Here is a 21,996-nt window from a genome sequence, read left to right on the forward strand (position 1 = left end):
GGTTTAGATGGCTTTTCATCCCCTTATCCTTACTTATTTATTTCCCCTGCATATGTTTTTCACTGTTAAAACTTAGTATTTTTTTTCCTTGAATTTCTAGGAATCATTGTTTGTATTATTTCTTCTATCCCAAGTGACCAAGTCAGATTTTCAGAGTTTCTGATTTCTGTGGCTTTCCTTTGATTTTACTGGTAAAGAAACTAGGAAAATTAGACGTCTTTAATGTCTTTAGAAAGTCACAGTGTGGCTTTAGCTGTTAAGTTTTGTGTTCTGTTGTTTAAAATTCATCAACAGAACTTGATTTCCATGATTTCTCTTGCTTCATCCATTTGAATATGCATTGTGGTAGCAGTATTACCCTGTCAGTAATATTAGGGGGTTTCTACTCCAGAAATCAATTTGAAATCATACATCTCCATTTTGCTTATCTGATATACATAACAGTGAGATTTGAATATTGGCTGGATATTGCATGCTGCAAATCCTGTCCAATTTCCAAAAATCCATTACATAGCAGTTTGGATTGTTGATAATCTCAGCACTGCAGGTTTTGCATCAGTTAACAGCCAGGAAAACATAATTTCAATAAACATGAAGTTGTATGTGGGGATGAGACATGCTGAAATATTACATCTCCCATCCACAGAATTGGAAATCTATTATCTGACTTTCCTAAACCTAATTTTATGTAAAGAAGGAAGAACTGGCCAAAATAATCGAGTCTAGCTGTATTCCTTTATAGTTACTATTTTCTCACCATCTAAATATTTTCTTTGAGCTACTTACACTTCTGCTGTAGCTATTGCTGTAGGAGAGGAGAGCATGCCTATAGCCAGTGAGGTGATGAAAGGTCCATGCTTGGATGCTGTGGGCCACTCGGTGGCACAAAGAAAATGTATTTTCAATGGTGCATTGTGTAAACTTAATCTCATGGAGGAACAAGCCTAATTGTGCATAGAGAAGATGTATGTGTTTTTAACTGAGAGAAAATTCTGCTTTCCTTACATGCCAAGATACTGGCAAAGTAAGAATATTTTCAATGATTGAGCACAAAGTAACAAAATGCACAGTACCTGTCCCATCTTGCCTGTGTTATTTTCATTCAGGTCCTTCAGAAGATGTTATTTGTACAAAAATAGCACATTTAGGAAAAAAATCCAGTACAGCATCTGGAGAGGAGCATGTGTCTTACTGCTGTTTCATCTCCCTTTTGTTTGCTTTCTCCTAATTTTCTGTCACTAACTAGCAAAGTAGCATCATTCAAAGCGAGACCAAATACCGAAAGCTGGAAGGCACAATCAAGGTTCCTTGTATACTTTTGCTGTTAACTTCAGTAGGAGTAGAAGAGACCATAAAAATTTCTTTTGAATTCACTAGAAGCTTATGAAAGTCTCTCAGAGTTTGGATGGCTTGATTGAATTTGCTAGTGTAGTTTGGTGTTTTGTTTCTGACCATTTCTTCACATGTATCCTGGTTAAAGTCAGGTGTTATTTTCTTGGGGTCTCTTAATATCCGCATCTGTGTCACTAACTGTACAGACTAGAGAATCTAACTCACTGTGCCAGCAGCATTCCTAGTTTCATACTTAAAGGTGAATTTCTATCCTTTGGTTAATGAAAATCACTTTTTTTCCTTTGTGAATATCCTTATTTTGTTTTTTAGCTCTGAGCTGATCCTTTCCAAATGTCATTGTGCTATGGGAAGATCCTGGATTCATTAAAAATGTTCCATTGAGAACTGGTGGATATTTTACAAATGTTCCACTTGTTTCCAGGTGACCGAGAAACCTAGGCAGGCAGCTTATCAGTCAGCATTTCATAGAACAGGCAGACAGGCAGGTTTTAGTAAAGCAGCATTTTAAATGGTTGTGATTTGGCTTTTTTCTTCCCCTTGTTTAAGTATTTTCACTTAAATAGCAAAGCAGTGCATTGGGGGAGAGAAAAAAAAGGAAGAAAAATTATTAACAATCCCCGTGGTGTATCAGAAAATACAATTGCACGTGTAAGATATGCTCTTTGACCTGGAATATGCATGTGCTGAATTACCAAGTGGTTTATTTTTGTACAAATATCTCCTTTTGCAAATAGTGGTTGACCCAGAAAGTATACAGCTCTACTGTCCTAGAAAAGATGAGAACAGCAAAGAGATTTCTGACAAAGCAGTTACCTCAAATCTCTGCAAGAACACAAAAAATAAAAGGACTTTCAATTTAGGAAATACTTGGTTTCTCCAAATCCATGTAGTGATCATTAGTTTGTCTTTCATTTATATAAATGACTCTCCAATGGCATATGGGCATCACTGTGGGCCACTGGGTCAGTATTACTGCCAAAGGAAAATATTCAGCAGCTAAAACATCTCCTTCCTTAGCCGTGGTGCCCTGAGGGTGCTTTGAGAGATTTCACATTGAAGTATTTTCTTAGCCCCTCCCTGCTGAGTGTGTGAGAGCTGATGAGATCACAGCTTGATATCAGATAACTGCAGGCCAAATATTCTCTAAGAAGAAAAATAACCCAGCTGTATAGGTCTCTGGAAGAAAGCCTGACTTCTCTAAATCCGATGAAGACAAGGTTTCACCTTATAGGTATGTAGGTAATCAATTCACTGTCAAGATCTATTTACAAAAGAGAAGGTTGTTTTATTTGAAAATGGGCTTACTTTTCCCTACTTGCTGATGAAACTTTGCTTTAACATTTTCAAACAAGTTTTTAGTGTGTGAAAAGCATGAAGGATAATAATATAGCTCAATAATTAGGCTAGTAATAAATATTCAAAGAGCTGACCATCATCAAGGCCTGATTAGGGTATGCATAAATATATATGATAAAACTACTGCCCTTCTGTCCTTTTATACAAAAAGGGATACCTGTATTCAGATAAACAGAATACTTTGCATTTTTTAACACATGAACAAACCAACCAAATCACAAAGGAAAAATGCAGTAATTTATAAAGCGATATGGAAGTTTTAACATATACATTGAAAACATCTTGAAGTTGTCATTTGGGGAAAGCAAAATCTTCCACTGCGTTCGTTTACAATAAAAGAGTAGAACTTTGTTTCCATTTACTGCATATCTTGCCGTATTAAGTTTTTTAAGACTCAGACTTCTTCATGGGTCAATTATGAAATTGTTACACAGCCCTATATGAATAGGGCTGGGTTTTTATTTTTCCTAGCACTGTTGTCTCTGACTAGCAAACACAAATGTGCCCAGAGCCCTGAAAGTCCCTCAGAGCAATTATAGCTTAAGTAGATATTTAAAGCAAAGAAGTAAAACTATTTACAGCTTTTATCTCAATATTCATTTTTTGCAAGTGAAGGGGTTTGTCAAACAGCCTTTTAGAAACTTCTATTATAGATTCAGTTTTTATTTAAATGTTTTAGAAAACCTTACCAGTCAAGTAAGCAGTTACAAATTATTGCTCAGAGCATAAGATGACACCACAAGTGAAATAAAGCAGTGATCTGGAATAGACACCAGTCACCAGTGAAATTGTACTGTCCTGCCCTGAACAACAGCTTTTCATCCGTGCAAAGAAAGTGAAATCCCAGGGAAAGTTCTCAGTTCTTCAGCACCTCCAATCAGTGGCAAGTGGTCTGTGAGCCTTTTCAAATAGACAGTGTGCATTCCATGCCATTGCAAGCTTTAAATGAAGCAGCAAATAAAAAAGTACATTAAGGAATTAGGAAAACTCCGTAGGATGTCTCTCAAGAAGGTAGGGCAACCCCGGATGTTAGTTAAGGATGCAAATACTGTAAAATGCTGTTTAGAAAACAGGCCATGACACAAGTAGTTCCATGGAAAATTCAATTTTTATTATATGCCCTTTTGTCCTTAAGGTTACAGTAAAACTCTTACACTAACAACTTTATTTCATAAATTTAATGACACTTGCAGTACAGATAAAGTCTCAGGTCTTGAACTTTAAAGCAGAGTTAAGACCTCAGTGAGTGCATTCGATTTAAGATTCCAGGGTTTTGACAGAAATATTTCCTAATCCTTTATGCTGCACTGCATTTTGTTGCCAAGTTTTGTTTTGATCAGTTTGTGTTACATTAAATCAAGGTTACCTTCCTAAGGAAGTGCACTCCTAATTTTTCAAATGCGTTCTAGGTCAGAGGAGCTTTGAAAGCTCGTATTTTGTTTTGCCTTTATCAGAACAACTGCAAAGATGTATTTTTAATTAGTTTCTTTACCAGCAGAGAAGCAGCACATGGCAGATAACTTTTCCCCTTGGTCTGACTATTATCTTTTATGCAGATTCTGTAATCAGTTGCGCTTAAGATTTATACCAAATGTGACGATCTGGTAATCTTTAAGGCCTGCTTAAAGCAGATGAGAACTGATAAAACAGAAGAAGAAAGCAGAGTCTGAATAATGGAGAGTATATGGGACAAGAAACAAGACAACCTTGTGATCTATTTTTAAAATATATATTATATTCTGCCTTCTTTATTGCTGCTCCCCCTCTGCTCCCAATTTGCTTGTTCTTTGAGCAGGGATGTATGCAGGAGGGGATTGCCTTTCACAATGGAGAAGCACAATGGTGTCTACTAGAACAAAGCAAAGATCCTTTCTTCTATTTTTTTCCCTCCATTCATGTTACCAAAGGCTGTTTTTTTTCTTCTTCATGATTGATGTTGTCATAACCAAAGTTAAATGTTGATCCTTTGACAATCGGCTGATAGAGAATGTGCCTCTAAAACTGTTAGATTGCATGTGCAGAGCACACATGAAAATCACATAGTATCTAGTTAGCATTGCTAATCAATATGTAATGCATCTCCTTCAGCTAATCTTTTTGAGTAATTTAAGCAAATTCAAAAGGGAGATTATCTTGTGTAAACAATGACAGCTTAGATATCTTGCCTACTGGCCTAAGGTCTCGCCACAGATCCTGCAGAGTTTACCTTCTGTATCAGTAGTTAATTAAGGTGAAACATGAGGTAATTAGGGCTAATCCCAGTGCTATCCTGCTGGCCTATTGCCTCTCAGGCCATGCCCTGAACCAAAGCATTTTCACAGCTTGTGAAATGCTGCCATTTTCAGAGCAGCTTTTAAAAATGTATGCCCATGTTTATTGCAGTATTCCTAAATTTTTAAAGGAGCTGCAGTGAGTACATTCCAAGTGGAAAGAGGGGAAAGGATGGCTTCATTTATTTTAGTATGGGTTTGAAAACTGCAGTGTTGATACAACTTTACACTAGGACATTCCTTGTAATTGACACGGGATTAGGGGGATTACATTTGTACTCTACACTTGTTTCCAACCTCTTGTATGAAGCGTCTTTCTTTTTTTTTTTCAATGTTTTACATTTTTCGATACAGGACTGGGATGCACACTCTTAGAAGATGAGTTTGTGCACAGACATGCCAATGTGATGTAAATTAAAACATACATGGTGGTACTTGGAAGAGCTGCCTCAGAACAACATGGGGTGTTTTCTCCCAGAAACAGTTTAGCGGTTGTGAAGCAGTAGAGTGGCCCTGCTGAGTTATGTCTGATCTGTGTCCTTCAGGATACATATTCCATTTGCATGAGGAATATTGCAGATGCTAGAGACTACTTTTATTATTGAAAGAATGGATTTAACTGCTCATTAGCTGTATCTAACTACACAGAAAGGCTCACCCTTTTAGTAGAAAATGTAACAGATTTATTTTAAACCAATAATAAAGTAAGCATTCGTGCCAGAAGGCATTTTATTAGGCTTTTAATTTTTTAGCCTAGCTCTATGATCTTGAGTCACATGTCAGATAAAATGACTTAGTTTTCTAATTAGCTGCAAGTTAGCATGGACGCACTATCAGCCAATGACCCTTGTTTCTTTTGTACTTCTTGAGCATAGTAACTTGATCCAGTGTTTCTGAATTGTACCCTATACCAGGGAAGAATTCAGGTCCCTTTATTCCTGTACTGGAGTCATCGTCGATGACTTGGTTCCATGAAACTCCCAAAATAAAAAAACAAAACAGCATGGGAAGAGGCAGTCAAAATGGTAACATTCCAAATTTACGGAAAGGTATTTTTGCTGTCAGTTGACATGTATTTGTTTAATTCTGAACCCATCATAGATGTTGATGGTTACACTGTGGTCATTCATCCCTGCTTTTCCACAGGCAGTATTTCGCTCAGCTCCACCATGTGGTTTCAAGTATCTGATAGTGCCTTTAACAAGTCAAAGAGCTGCCCCTCTTTGACTCTATTAATAACTTGGTTGGTTAGTTCTTTAATACTGCCTTCCTCAGTTTTCAGAAGCCAGGGAAACCAAGACTGTCAGTCTTCAATTTGGTATCACTTCCAAATGTTTCAGGGAGCCTTAAGGGCTGGAGAGTGGATGGATGCATTTCTTCAATTCCTTGTCATCCATTCTGTTTTTCTATATGGAATCATTATCTTTCTGACTGTTATAATCTTTACAGTTTAGAAGAATAGGTATTAAAAGTCACACACCTAAGAATAAAAGATTCTCTCTTAGATTTATGGTTTTTTAGACATTTAATATGGTTTTCAGCTTCCAAAACTGGAGGAGGGTCTTCTGCATAAATGCAAAGAGGATTTGCGGCATGACATTTAGAAGTGTATTGTATGAGGTTTGCTATTGATCCCTCTGGTGGGGATGAGTGCTCAGAGGGAATAAATGGGCTGCTTTTATGAGGCTCCTTGTCATCATGGATTTAGCTGTTTCATTTTCAGATTCCTGTAAATGTTTGCCTGATTTATGGCCAGTAATTTTCACTGGAGAAGGAATCGAAGTATCGTCAGCAAATGACTGCGTGTCGTTAATACTTTCAAGTGGCATCTGAAAATGTTCATGCACTTGCATTGATCCAGACTGCTTCCCACTTTACAGCTCCAAATGTTTTAGTGTTTTGTTAATACTACATACATGAGGCTTGGGATGCGTTTCATTACTGGGGTGTGGGAAAGTGTTAGAAGAATAAATCGTAATTCAGCTTCATTGTATTGAGTGAAGTTTAAGCAAAAAAGAGGAACAGGCTCAACTTCAGTATGCAGCAGTTCCACCTGATAGCTTGAAATTAATTTTGATGTATTTCACTGACACAGGCAGCTGCTTGAAAGCACTTTCCTGGTTAAATACAAAACAGTGGCCCAAGTCATAAAGACTTGGTAAAACTTATCTAGATTTAAGCATCTTCAGTTCCCATTCTGTCATCCTCAAAGCAAATTGATTATATTCTAATTCTTTAGAATATGTTTGTTCTTACAACATTTTATTTGTTTGCATCCTATTATTATTGGCAGTTAATCAGCTGAAGCATCCCATAACTAAGGTTAATGTTTTGGTGCAGGAATTCACATGACTTTGGTAGTTGTTTGGGTTTTTTTTTCATGCTTTATTACATTAGAAATTAAAAATCTATTCTTTTTAATAAAAACATGAAAAAGATTGCTGAGTTTTGAAGCTGATATTAAGAAAATACTAAGCCTAAAAGCATTTCTCTTTTTACTTTGAGTCCTCTCTGGGTGTGATATCTAAGTGTGAAAATAGTGGCCTTGAGTCTTTACAGTTACAGTGAGATTTGTTCTTCAGGGAGGCATTCATGTTAGCATGATGGCATTAAGTTACGTATTTTTTTAATCTTCTGGTGACAATGTGGTGGTTTCTTTTTTATTTGCCAGTAATGTCACAGGAGTTGTCAGGCAGGTGGTTTTGTTATTTATTCTATATGTTTGATGTTATTAAGCTACTGGTCATGCTAGTAATATGGTCACTAGCTGTAAAAAGAACAGTGTGCATTATCCTTTTTGATACAGCCGAGATTATGTCATATGGTATAGCTATTCATTCCCGGAAGATGTGAAGTCCAGGGCAAATGTACTTTACACTGTGTGTTTAAAGGTGCCAACTACTTAACTTGCTGGCATAGAGCTCTGTTTCCTATTTTGTATAATCTCTAGGGTCTCTGATACCTGTGCAGAGCTGTGGAGTACTTAATATTAAATGTTGAGATATCAACAAGTACAAAAAGGCTTTATAGAAGTCTGTGTGAAAGTGTGAATGAATACTACTGTAACATAACTTATAAAAAATAAAGGCATCGATTTCTGTGGGAAATCCTATATTGGCCTCACTGTGTGCATACATATTTCATACAATCATAGAATGGTTTGGGTCAGAAAGACCTCAAAGATAGTTTAGGTCCTGCCTTCTGCCATGGGCAGGGATACCTTCCACTAGAAATTCTTTAGTAAGAAGTTCCTGCAGTACTTCTAGAATAAAACAGTGTTTAAATTCACATTCCTTTTTTTTTTATTATCATTGGATATGTATGGAGTAAGGCAGAAATCAGTAGTCATGAGAGGAAATGTTAGAGAAGGATATACCAGGTGAATCACAGCTTTTTCTTAAGTAGAGTTGCACCAAGCTTGGCTGTACTATTTGTGATAAAAAGTATTTGTAATATCTAAAGCAAGATAAGGAGAAAGTAGGTTACTCAATTAGTCTTTCCAATGAAATCCAATTCAGCTTCAAAGTCATTGCAGACTGAAGCCTTCAACAGGTACGATCTGTCTTGTTACTGGAACACAAGTATCCATAAACTTTTCATAGAATCATAGAATAGAATCATAGAATCGTTAGGGTTGGAAAGGACCTTAAGATCATCAAGTTCCACCCCCCCTGCCATGGGCAGGGACACCTCACACTAAATCATATCACCCAAGGCCTCATCCAACCTGGTCTTGAACACTGCCAGGGATGAAGCATTCACAGCCTCCATGGGCAACCCATTCCAGTGCCTCACCACCCTCACAGTAAAAAACTTCTTCCTTATACCCAATCTAAACTTCCCCTGTTTAAGTTTTAACCCATTACTCCTTGTCCTATCACTACAGTCCCTAATGAAGTGCCTCCCCAGCATCCCTATAGGCCCTCTTCAGATACAGGAAGGCTGCTTTTCATAAGGACACTGGTATAATCACCACTTTGTGATGATCTGAGGAGGTGCTGTAGTATGAATGGGAAGAAGCAGAAAGGTAGGCTCTGTTTTCTAGAATTGCTCATCCAAGTCAGAGCCTACCTGTGATTCCTGGAGAGGTCACATTGTCTGACTTGTAGGTGTTAACATTATTACTGTGAGTGATTTTTTGTGAACAAACAGTGTGCTTCCTTATTGCAGCCCAACCCAGCTTTTCTTTCTGCTTTTTGCAGCCACTTTAGTTTGCCTTTTATTTACTCTCAGAAATAACAGTTTCACACAGAACATTGGTAAATGAAATTCTGTCTGGCAACTAAATGGTGGTAAAAAGGTATTTTTATTGTTGTAAATTTGAAGGAAAATGCATCTTGTTTGTTCTTCTGTTCAAGTATTCCTCTTGTATAGTCTATGCTCCTGTGGAGATATCACTTAATTAGTCAGAAATTTGCTGTGTGTTGCCTTTATTATTCCACGCCGTGACTGCTCCACCTCTTTCTCACCACCAGCCTTCAGCAAAACAAACCCCCTAGAAAGATGAGCTGTGGGAAGCAAAGGAGAGGATTATTCATTATTAGCAATTGTTATACAGAGAAAATGTGATCCGCTTCAAGCCAACCAGCTGCCTTGTACATGAGGAGCTCTGTTTAAGAGTATTTTATCCTGGCATTAATAAAATAAGCAAGAATATTAAATTTTCAATATAAAAGTAACAGGTGTTACTATGCAGATGAAATCATGACCAAAGTATGTCTATTTCTTTAACATGGCATTCCTTCCATTTGTGTTATGGAAGTGCTGTACAAGAATGTATTTGTCTCCAAACAGTGACTCTCCGAGCACTTTTCAGGAAGTTAGTGTCTTTTATCTATTCTAGTTATGGGAAAAAACAGTAAATAAATCTTTGCAGTGCCAAGTCAGCAGGTGAGCTGGCAAAACAAGCTGACATCCACACCTCCTTATTCATAGTCTACCCAAGTCCTCTTGTGTACAAAATCATAAAATATATTAATAATATAATTACCAGATATTGAAGAATTTCAAAGTTCTTTGGTCTTGTTAATGAAAAGATAGTTCAAGTTCTCCTGAAAAAAATGCTTGTGCCAGTATGTGAATGTTGAGTGGACTGTGAAACTGCTCTTTCCAGATACACCCGGTTCCAGCATTTTTAGGGAAACCGAATGAAACTCTGGCAATATTTGAAGCAGCTTGTCATCCTGTTTCTTTTCAGTATCTTTTACAATCTTGATTATCTGAAGATGTGTTTTTAATTTTTAGGGCCATAATGTATCTGTACTATGACAGAGCATTTGTTAATGCCTGATGAAAATATAAAAAGGAGTGTAATTGAGCTATGCTGAGTTATTGCTGATATCAGAATCTTATGTTTAAATTCTCTCTAATTAAGGTTTTGACTTTGCTGTCACTCATAATTTCTGCTAATGCATAAAATAAATCATGTGCTGCTACTTAACCTTAAAAATGGAAGAAAAAGAAAAGCAATTTTAGTATATTTATTTCTGCTTTTTAATGCTTCACTGAACATGGGATTGTTAAAGGGGTGAAGTGGATGTTTCAGTTGTGCTTTAGAAAATAATTAGCCTGAATAACTTTGAACAGACCAGAATCACAAATTTGAGAGGAAAAGTAAATGAATGTATGAATGTATGGTTTTCTTAATGTCAGGTTTTTGAGAAAACTACATTTGAGCAAGGCAGTTTGATTTTATTCAAATAAAAAAATGGATGTCTTACAGAATTAGAAGTCTAAGTTGAGCTAGTAAAAATAAGAGGCACAGAAGTTTGTGAACCATGTGAACAATGTAGCAGTACAGACTGTTGTTTTTCAGTGCTTGGGAATATTCCTTGGGCCTCATTTAATACTGTAGCACAGGCAGAAGTTCTCAGTGTCACCATGCTGGAGAGGGATTGCTTTGGAGTTTATGGTGGAGAAGGATATAGTGGAGAAGGATGCTTCGGGGATTATGCAGCTGAAACAAGCACAGAATGTTCTTGACCACTGCAGCAATGTTCCACTCTGACTTCAGTATGGAAACTCAAGTAAAGTGCAGCAGAGGTGAAATGATTAAGTTGTAATGCTAGCAAATGTACAGGAAGGTAGCACAGCCTATTCAAGCCTGCCAATCCTGGGCAGTAACAGTCTGCATGGAAAACCATTAAAATAGATTAATATTTCAAGCAATATATCTCAACCATACTACAGAAATCTTACGGTTTTGCAATGCCTGTAGTTACGTCTTTTTTAGTAACTAAATAGCTAATCATTTTGGTAGCAATTTGTTATCGTTCATTTGTTAGTAATAATTTTGGAGTATCTCTTTGGATTGCCTCTGGTCCCAGGCAGCCTCTTCCAAATAATAGGAATTCATTTTAGGGGAGAAGGTATTTTTGGAATCATGGCATAGGTTTGAACAAAGTTATTTGGGCTTTAACTCATGCGTTAACCCAAAAGTACTGAAAGTACTTTTTGGACCATGTACCTTGGATTATTCTAAATGCTCAGTTCAGTTCAGTCTTATACCTTCTTCTCATGTTCTCGTGGTCTGTTCATGCTCATTTCAGCACCTCCTACAGGCTGATTAATGAAACCTCATTGCTGGCAGTCATGAAATATGTTGCGTGTAGCATCCTCCCAGCAGGAGGAAATGTTGCTTGTTGATGGTTGGCTGCACGTGAGGGAAAGCAGCTACCCAAGGCTGAAACCGTGGACATTTCCTGCATATAAAAGCTGGATGGTGAGTACTGGCAAAAAGAAGAATAGACAAAAAAGCACAGCAGGTTTTTGGATCCATAAAACGTTTGTTCCCCAGCTGTCACACTTGAAGCCTCTGCATCTGGCATTCCGTTGACTCCTTGACTTCAGCAAAGCCTTTGACACAGTCTCCCACAGCATCCTCACGGCTAAATTGAGGAAGTGTGGACTGGATGATCAGGTAGTGAGGTGGACTGTGAACTGGCTGAAGGAGAGAAGCCAGAGAGTTGTAGTCTATGGGGCTGAGTCTAGTTGGAGGCCTGTAACTAGTGGAGTGCCTCAAGGGTCAGTACTGGGACCAGTATTATTTAATATATTCATCAATGATTTAGATGAGGGAATTGAGTGTACTATCAGCAAGTTTGCTGATGACACTAAGCTGGGAGGAGTGGCTGACACGCCAGAAGGCTGTGCTGCCATCCAGCGAGACCTGGACAGGCTGGAGAGTTGGGCAGGGAATAACGGGATGAAATATAACAAGGGAAAGTGTAGAGTCCTGCATCTGGGCAGGAACAACCCCAGGTTCCAGTATAGGTTGGGGAACGACCTGCTAGAGAGCAGTGTAGGGGAGAGGGACCTGGGGGTCCTAGTGGACGACAGGATGACCATGAGCCAACACTGTGCCCTTGTGGCTAAGAAGGCCAATGGCATCCTGGGATGTATTAGAAGGGCGGTGGTTAGTAGGTCGAGAGAGGTCCTCCTTCCCCTCTACTCTGCCCTGGTGAGACCCCATCTGGAATATTGTGTCCAGTTCTGGGCCCCTCAGTTCAAGAAGGACAGGGAGCTGCTGGAGAGAGTCCAGCGCAGGGCAACCAAGATGATTAAGGGAGTGGAGCATCTCCCTTATGAGGAAAGACTGAGGGAGCTGGGTCTTTATAGTTTAGAGAAGAGGAGACTGAGGGGTGACCTTATAAGCGTCTATAAATATATAAAGGGGGAGTGTCACGAGGATGGAGCCAGGCTCTACTCAGTGGCAAACAATGATAGGACAAGGGGTAATGGGTGCAAACTGGAACACAAGAGGTTCCACTTAAACTTGAGAAGGAACTTCTTCTCAGTGAGGGTGACGGAACACTGGAACAGGCTGCCCAGGGAGGTTGTGGAGTCTCCTTCCCTGGAGACATTCAAAGCCCGCCTGGACACATTCCTGTGTAACGTTATCTAGGTGTTCCTGCTCTGGCAGGGGGATTGGACTAGATGATCTTTTGAGGTCCCTTCCAATCTCCAGCATACTGTGATACTGTGATACTGTGACTCATTTTACCTGAATCAAGCAGCCAGCTTTTATCGAAGTGTTCAGTTTTAACACATAACATGAAGTCCTTTTCCCGAATAAATCTGTACTGCACCAAATTCATAATTTTAATATGCAAAAGAACCAATTTTACTTACTCTATTTAACAAACCTAAACATGAATTCTAGATCTTATCTGTTTCTGGTGATCAGCATTTACATTTGGGCAGACAGCAGAACTTTTTAGCATCTTTAACTCCTTTTGGTTATTTTAAAAAATAGGGGGAAAAGCCTAATCTATTCTCTTTGCTGTTTGTGCCTTTTGTTTCTCAAGGATGATAATTATGCATGGTTGCACTGACTAGTCTGATAATATTGGAAGCTTCAGGCAGTCTTCTTTTGTAACAGAGGCTAAAACATAAAGGAAGAAAATCTAAAGTGAAAGATTTAAGAAGGAACCATTTATTGCCTTTTTCTTTGAATTTATTTATTTTCTTTTAATTTCTTTTTACATTGGCTTTTAACGGGCAGAGGCTTGAATCTTTCTGGAGTTTGGTAATATTAGAGGTCACTCCAGTGGGAATAAATGTAATAAAAGGAGGACTGGTGAAGACAAAATTGCATGCATACATGTACTCAGTTACTGATGTCCTTTATTGAACCAAGGACAATATGTGCATCCCTGTTGAGGACAGAGAAGATGCAGAATCTTCTCTTAAGCAAAGCGGATTATTGTGCTGTGCCATTTTATTGCCTGTGATTGGTAAAAACTACTTCGTGATTATTTAGGCAACTCTGTACCACAACTGCACCTGACTGTTCTGGACTAAATGGCATTAAATGCAGGGGAGGAAATACAGAGGAAGTACAAAGAGAGGAGGGAGAGTGGAAAGAGCATGTTTGTTGCTCAGACATATATCACTGTGCACTCTAGCCACCGACTACTGACATGTGGGAGAAGGTTGGATGAAACCACCCTTGTCTTGGACCGCATTCCTCCTAGAGCTTCTTGCTGCATGCAGAGCCACCCCATGGGCATGGCATGGTCCCCAGCAAGTGAACACGGTGACGGATAAAGGTAGAGAAGGATGCAATCATTATTAGAAAACAGCAGGCACTGATGGGGTCTTGGCTTTTTATTTCACAAAAAATACATGATGCATTTGACTGGATTGGAGTTAATAATGCTTCACAGGACAACTGTGCTGTGAAAGTGCGTGTATGTAGTGCATAAAGTAACATATGCAGTTCAGATTTTCTTTTTCTGTAGCTATAAACTTGGAGCTTATGTTGTAGTCCTGGATGTTGACAAGTGAAGCTGAATGTTGATTAGACACAGAGGGAGGATGACAAAAGATAGGATTATAGAGGAAATAAACATTCTTATATCCACAAACTCATACTTTCTGGATTTAGAACAAAATAGAAGAATTTCTGTACTGTGCTGCTGGCCTTTCTTTAAATTAGGACTTCACACCTGTGGTAACATGCTCCTACAAACATTGTCATTTTCACAGGGGAAAATTAAAAATGAAGCACAGCCAAAGGCATCTACTGTGGGGTCCTTCAAGTTCTCTGGCAATGTGAAAAGTAGCACACAAGTAGGATTAAATGAAACCAAGAGTATTCCACACCTGACATATTTGAGCATCTTATTTCATGTCTATTTGTTCCAAATCTAAATCGAAGTAAAAATCAAAACATAAAATCATCTTTTGTAATTTCTGACAGAAAAAATCATTAGAAAAGGAAAATGTGTTTTGGAATATAGTGCAAAGAGGTAGGAGTCCTTCTAGACAGAGAAACCCAAAAGGCAGTTTATCTCTCAAGGTCCAGATGGATTTTTTCATGCACAGGTGCATGCAGGTTTAGAATCCTAGCTCTTTGGGGTTTGGTGGAGTTTTTGGTTTGCATGTTTTTTTTTTCCCCTCCCACAGTCAAAAGATTAGAGATAAAATCAATGGGGTCATTTCCACTGATGCATGGAACTTTCAGAGCATAACACTGTGTAATAAAAAGCAGGTTGTCTGTATTTGATCTCTTGTTGTGATACATGGGCTGTCTGTAACTAAAAGAAAAGAGAAGAGACTTGGTAGGATTACTAAAATTTTCAGATTGTTAGAACAATGTTCTCAACTAAAGCGTGCTTTCATGGGTTCTGCTGATCTCTTTCTTACTTTCCATAAGCATCACCTTGCTTTCATGGAGCTTGCACGGATCATTTGAAATTATAATGGGTCTGGATGTGCTTGTCCCCCACAAAACCTGACAGAAAGCAACAACCCAAAACCAAACTCCTGCAGGTCCTTACAAAGTAGTGGAGCTTGGGCATTCTTCCACTCCAAGGGTCTTGATGAAAGAGCGTCAGGAGGTCAAAGCAAGAACCATTCTTGATAAAGAAGCATAGGTGGGCTTGAACAAGTCGCATTAAGTTTCAGCATTGACATAGCTGTAGTGGCAATAGTGATGCCCTGACTCCTTGGGCTGATCACCTGCCTCTCAGGACCAGCACAGTTGGGCTGTTTCTGGTGTGGGAGCTGCAGTGTCCATGTGTGGACCCCATTTCAGACCCAGAGGCCCTGAGGAGGGATGATGGTGATTTGCAGCTCTGCCCCTCTGGAGGCTGCTGGCCCTTGCCATCTGCGTGCAAGCAGCATATGCTATTCAGCGCAGCGTGCAGCACAGCGGGACCTGCAGCCATGCCACTGCTGATTGCTCACCTTCAGACATCTGTTACTTCCTACCAGGGAGATGGATATCCTTGTGCCACCACATACAGCCTTGCCACATGGATAGTGTTTAATACTCGTAAAGTAAGGTGTTGTTCACTCTGAGTTTCTGTCATTGAATCTATATGTAAAATTAATGACAACATATCTCTGTCATGTGTGCCCTTTAACTAATGGAAAGAGGCAACCTTTTCTGTTTGGTAATGTTTACAATGTCAATTTATAATGTCTTAGTAAAAGGAAATTAAAATAGTGATTTTCTTTTTTTTTTTTCCTCTAGGACTTTTATCCCCTTTATTCAGGTTGTCTTCAGACTCAAGCAGGCGCTTCTTTTTAATAACATGAAGCTTATGTTTTTCTTCCTTCCTCAACAGTTATTAAAGAGTTATGTTTTTCAATGTGAGTGGAGAGTCTGATGTAATTACATGACTCACAGATTAGCATTTTTCTATATTCCCTACGCCTCTTATGCAGCCTTTCCTAGACTTGAGTAAACATTGAGGGCTTGAGACCTGAATTAATGTGATACTTAAAGATGAGTTCATAATGATGGGCGGTAGGGAAGGACAAAGGCAGTCCGTTTAAGACATCTCTTGGGTCAGCAGTGTACTGCATTAAACTAGAATATATATAAGTTTGCTTGTGAATTTCAATATTGAGCAGTGGTGGGGCGCATTTCTTGTTCGGAAGACAACATATTGTGTTTGAGTGGGTCTATTCCTGTGGAGCTCCTGAGCCTGGCCTCTCCCTATAAAGCATCTCAAGTCAGGCTCCTCAAACCAATAGTTTCTGGAGAGAAAGAAAAAGAATCTGTGGAAGAACAGCATGGAAGAATAACATAGTCATGAGTAAGGAAAATAGCAGTTTCAGGCGATGCTTCAAGGATGCTTCTAGGAAAGCATAGGAACAGGACACCAGGGAAACTGCAGAATAGCTTTAGGGTAGAAGAGAAGAAGATGTGGAGAAGTGTCCGAACTAGATGATCTTAAGGTCCTTTCCAACCCTAACTATTCTGTGATGCTATAATGCCAGTGCCCAAACAGAAGTCTGTCTCATTGAACTCTGAGCACTTTTGGCCTGAATAAAAGTTCTCTAACAGTAACCTCCATTAAACCGCAACAGGCCTAGAGGGTTTTGTCACAGTGAGAGCTGTTGTGCATTATGAGTAGCAAACGGTTTATGGTCGTGCTGATTCTCTACTCTGTCAATAAGAAACTTGATCTGAAAAAGTATTAGTCCAGAAAGAAAATGTAGGTTTCGTTGCTTCTCTGTTGTTTTTTAAAAACACACAAATAATACTTCTCAGCAGCTTCTCTAAGATGTAGTCATGTTGACAGATTTTAGCATCTCTGCTTTGCTATAAATGACTGTAGGCATAGATCACCTTTATTTTGGCCAAGTCAGAATTAATGTATTGTAATTAAAATATTGGACTGGATCATATCAAATGCATCTGATTGATAATAATTGATAAGTGATGATGTCTTCAGAGACATAAAAGTTATTGTATGGTCTTAACCATTTCTGAAATCTTAGCATAAAATTAAGCATTACTCAAAATTATCATCTTAACCTAAATCAAAGGAGAGAAGGGTTTTAGCTTTATTCATTGCTGACATTCAGGTTTGATGATTTAATTATTATGTGTTTCATTTTAATCGCCGCTTCTTTTCATTGTGAATACGAAGTGAAAACTTTTTATGAAACCATTAGTGACATGATTTTTTATGGAGTCTAGTGCCTCCTGAGTTTCTTTAAAATAGCCACCTATTCACAATTGAACAGAGTTTGAACTCTTGTGTTTAACTAAAAAAGTCTGCATAATATTTTAGCAGCTTGTTAACAGGCCTGCAGACAGGTACTAATTACACCCCAATTTACCATACATCAGTTTAGCACTATTGATCTGTTAAAAAAATGAAAGTAAACTGAGCAAAAGCCAGTCTTGTTGCTGAAGGAGTGATGTATTGATTCCATCTGACAGTGCTTTGTCTACAGATCAATGTAGATGTGCACTATAGACCAGAAGAATGAGACAGGGTCATCAAAGGTCAGTAAAAAAACAGGGTGTCCAAGATTATTGGAGACAATGAAATGAACATATCATAAAGTAGACCTGATTGGTATTTGTAAAGGAATCCACCAGTAACAGGTTTTGTCTTGTAGGATAGGAATAATATAGTCTATTTTGCAATTAGCTTTAGCTGCTACCCATTTAAGAGAGTTAAGGAGGATTCAGTGTCTACTCAGAAACTTGCTGACTGCAAGGAGTCTCACAAGACTGACATAATAAACTGCTTACAGGTCTACATATGTATGAAAAGTTAAAGCTACACTTCTGATAGACATTAGTCTTTGTCCAATGTTTTAACATTCAAATATTCATAAATTCTGAATGCCTTAAAAACTGCAGACCCTTATTTTCATGGTTATAATTGCTGGGTTTGCAGTGCACAGAGGTTCTAGTACTGTTACATTTCAGCTTTCCACATTGAAAAAGTAGGTATGTGCTGATTTGACAACAGCACTGAAGTGGACTTGTACCACTTCATGTCTCCCTTGTAACTCACATATCCATTCATATATTTCTTGTGTTCTTGATGTCCTCTGAGACAAAGCGCTTTATATTTTAAATAAGGAGGAATGGTACTATAATATTATTAATCCCATACAGCTTTCATGCTTTCTAAATCCTTTCTCATTCTGCTTTAGAAATGTAACTTTTATGATGAGGGGAGCATCTGCTCCACATAAGTATTAAAATTTAGGGCTTAAGCCCCAAAATTAATGTTTAATCTGCACTGCTGTCTTGTTTTAAGAGCTGCTGAATAGGTGTCATAAAAAAAAAAAAAAAAAATCTTCCAGAGCTTTCTAACCCATATTTTTACATCAGTTCTGTGATGTTCTTAAGTTTTACCCTATTTTGTAGCTAAGTGTCTAACACTTGATAAAGAAAGGTTGAGGGTGCATGTTCTTCTGACATAATCACGGAGGAACAGTTCACCACACTGCCACTTAAAGATGCCCTCTAAGGAATCAGATTCAGCACAGTTTAGAGTTATAAATCCATAGTCACTGTATCTTTTCAAAGTATATATAAGCTGGTTTGGTTGAGAGTGGCTTTGCAGCAAGGGAAACAACATCTACACCTTTTATCTCAATCCCCCCTTTTTTGTCTTCTGAGGCAAGATACTTTTTACGGAAGATGTGCTACACCAGCATTTAGTACAACTGCCTTTAAGAATAAAATTGGTTATAATCTGAATTATTAACAATAGAATACCTTGGGGACTTCAGGTCTTTAAGATGGTCAGATGTGATCTGTCAAGACAATGTAAAGGGAATGTTAAAGTTTTTACAGAAAATGTTTTCAGGGGCAGTGCTAGATACCAACAGTGACAATCTTGCTGAATTAAAGACTACTTAATATAATGTACATACCTGTTCCTAGAATTTGTCTTACCTCTGCATTAAAGAAGTAGATGTGGAAACAATAGGTGAGTTCTTCAAAGAGCTCTTAGATTTGATTTTGTGCTTTTCAGCCTAGTCATAATTGGAAAATCAGTTCTCATCCTTTCAAAATCCTGCAGAAGTTTTCAAAACAGGAGGTAAAGATGCTTTGCCTGTTGGTCAGTTGTGAAGTTCACTGTCTATGCAAAGTCAGGCATAGAATCTATTCTTTGTTTCACTATTGTGTTTCACTATTGATGTACTCTATTCACCTTTGCAATAAACAGTGAATTTCAGTTTTTTGGTATGATTAATCCTTTGTCATTTGTATGCACAGTGTTCATCATAATTTGTCCCAGCATATAAGGTAGGCCAGAAATTTCCATTCGTTTGTCTCTTTTATGAACATTACCTTGTTAACCATGTTGGAAATATCCCAAATAATGCATTCATTAGAGGTACACACTGTCTGAAACGATAATTTCAAAATCTGTCTCCCCAGGGATTTGGATTTATGCATACTGAGTTAAATGATTAATGAAACTATTGCACATTAAGTGTTCAGGATTTCAAGTTACTGGGAGTTTTCATCAACATTAAGAAGATTTTGATTTAAAACATCTCAGTCAAAATTTCTATGTTTTCATTTGTAATTTCTTCTTCCATTTTGTTGCAGTCATGAAAGACAATAGGAACTAAATTCCATTTGCAAGGTGTCAGCCCTCCTAAAAATCACTGTTTTTCTTAGGAGTTGATAGGTTTACTCATTTCACAGGAAGACTTGGTAACTTTCAGTTTTTAATCCACTGTGATCAAGAGCAAGTTGACTAAATAGCGTAAAATAGGAGGGCATTTTTATTTTTATAGTCTGTGATGGACTCTCTTGTTTAAATAATAGGTACTTATTAAAAATAATACTTGTATCTCTTCCTGTGAGGTGAAAACAATTACACTGGTGGTTTTGTGTTTAGGTTTTCTATGACTGTAAGAACAAGGACTTCACTGTTAATGCACACTGGAGATGCTAACAGATACGTATTGGATGGTGTGGTCTAGTGGCATACATGCTCCGGTACAACTTTAAGCCTCATGCTGCACTGTTTCTGTAGATCTTGGACTTCTGTGTGCCATAGTGAAGGTTTCTGAGAGTTTTTGAGAACACAAAATGCCAAATTTCCCTAAGCAGTTGCCTATGTATGTAATGTGCAAGTGGGTTAAAGCCAACTCTTACTAGCTTCAGGAATCTTTCCGCATAATTTCATGGTCTTGGCTTGGAGGCTTTTCTTGTTGATAAGTATTAAAATTACAGATATATTCAGCTTGATACCCTTCAGAAATACTGTGTCCCTTTGTGCTTAAAATGAGGTAATGTTCCTACTGAAGTTGGTGTCTTGTGTATTCAGTATCTGTTCATGGCAGGCCACTGTATTTTAAAAAGAAATGAAAGTATTACATGAGTGTTTTGATTCTGGTTTCTTATGGAAGTTAGGCTTGGGTCATCAGTATTAGTCACTGTGTGTGTCTGCCTGCTGACCTTTTTGCTTTCTGATCCTTATAATTTCAGTTAAATTTGACAAAGAGGTAGAAAAATTTTCATAGTATTATTTTTTGAGACTAGGTGCTCAGATGTAGAAGATACACTCTAAAGAGGAAGAGAAGATCAGTCTGCATAGAAATCTGCAGAATTAATTGTTCTTTTAAAGGATGGAAAATAGTGTGGTAGCAGTTAATACCCAACAATGTCCTGTTGAAAGTAAGGGGAATGTGCTGGTGAGCAAATTCCCAAGCTCTCGTATTATCCCGATGAAATTTACCGCATAATATGATACATGCTACCAAAATAAGATGGATATTCTCATGGCGTTACTCTGACTATTGCTTTTACTCCCTCAAAGAAAGTTCTCAAGTGGTTTGGGTAGAAAAAGACATTTAGGATCATAGTCCCATACAGCCATTACACATAAACGAAGAAGAATACCTTAGCTATTTACAGCTGTCTGAGAACCATTTACTTTAATAATGACAAATTAGTCAAATGTTGTAAATCATTAACAAGCAATTAACTTTCTTTATAGAGTTTCAGCAGATGGGGCTGTTCTTATCACTGAAACTGCCTAGGAACTTTGTCTGCCTCCCAAAGTAGCTGACTCTGTTAGATGGCAGTATGCGATAAAGTGCTTTGATATGTCAGAGGTATCTTGGGAAAAGAGACTGATACACAAATTGGCCTTTTCAACTACCTCTGAGGTACTCTGGAACTGCTGTTGCCTTCTCTCTCACCTGCAGGTCTGTTGGTACAAACTAATTTGTGCAACTTCAGTGGGAATCAGTGCAATGTATTTTTCCAGTAAGGTATCCGGACAGGGAAGACAGCTCTACTTTATACTTAATTCTCTAGCAGTATAAAAACCATCTGCAGCTGACAGGCTACTGATCTAATGCAATGTTTTTACGTACAGACCTGGACTGTATTATATCTTGCATAAGAAAAAATAGCATTATCCATGAAAGGTTTTCACAGCTTGTTACCTGAAAGTAAGCTCCTGTATCTCCTTTAGTTGTGGTGCATTTAAAAAGTGCTAGTTAACGGTACAGAGGATTCAGACAATTATTTGGGAGCATTCAGGGTATGGATTTACTTGATTTACTTCTAGACTTCTGTTCTCTAAACTCCTGGCTTATACAATTTTATGGATCAAAAAAGCTAAGCCTCCTTTTGCAGAAAGTTATCTTTTAAAAAAACTACTATTACAACTTAGTTACTGAGTTGTGAGTAAGACAAATGTGTGTGATGTAAAATGAGTCTGTTTAAAGAGTTATATATGTCTCTAGCTATTCAAAGAAAAACCAGCAGTAGGTATAGGTG

At 38.0% G+C, this 21,996-nt stretch overlaps 1 protein-coding gene across 20 annotated transcripts in view; it reads left to right on the plus strand.

Annotated features, from left to right (window-relative positions):
• ROBO2 (roundabout guidance receptor 2) overlaps window positions 1-21,996 on the plus strand; it is a 1,081,280-nt gene that overhangs the window by 879,226 nt on the left and 180,058 nt on the right. The window lies entirely within an intron of this gene.

This window comes from Pezoporus occidentalis, unplaced genomic scaffold, assembly GCF_034315485.1.
Source record: "Pezoporus occidentalis ecotype Australia unplaced genomic scaffold, CSIRO_AGI_Poc_V1 ctg74, whole genome shotgun sequence".
Classification (NCBI taxonomy): domain Eukaryota; kingdom Metazoa; phylum Chordata; class Aves; order Psittaciformes; family Psittacidae; genus Pezoporus; species Pezoporus occidentalis.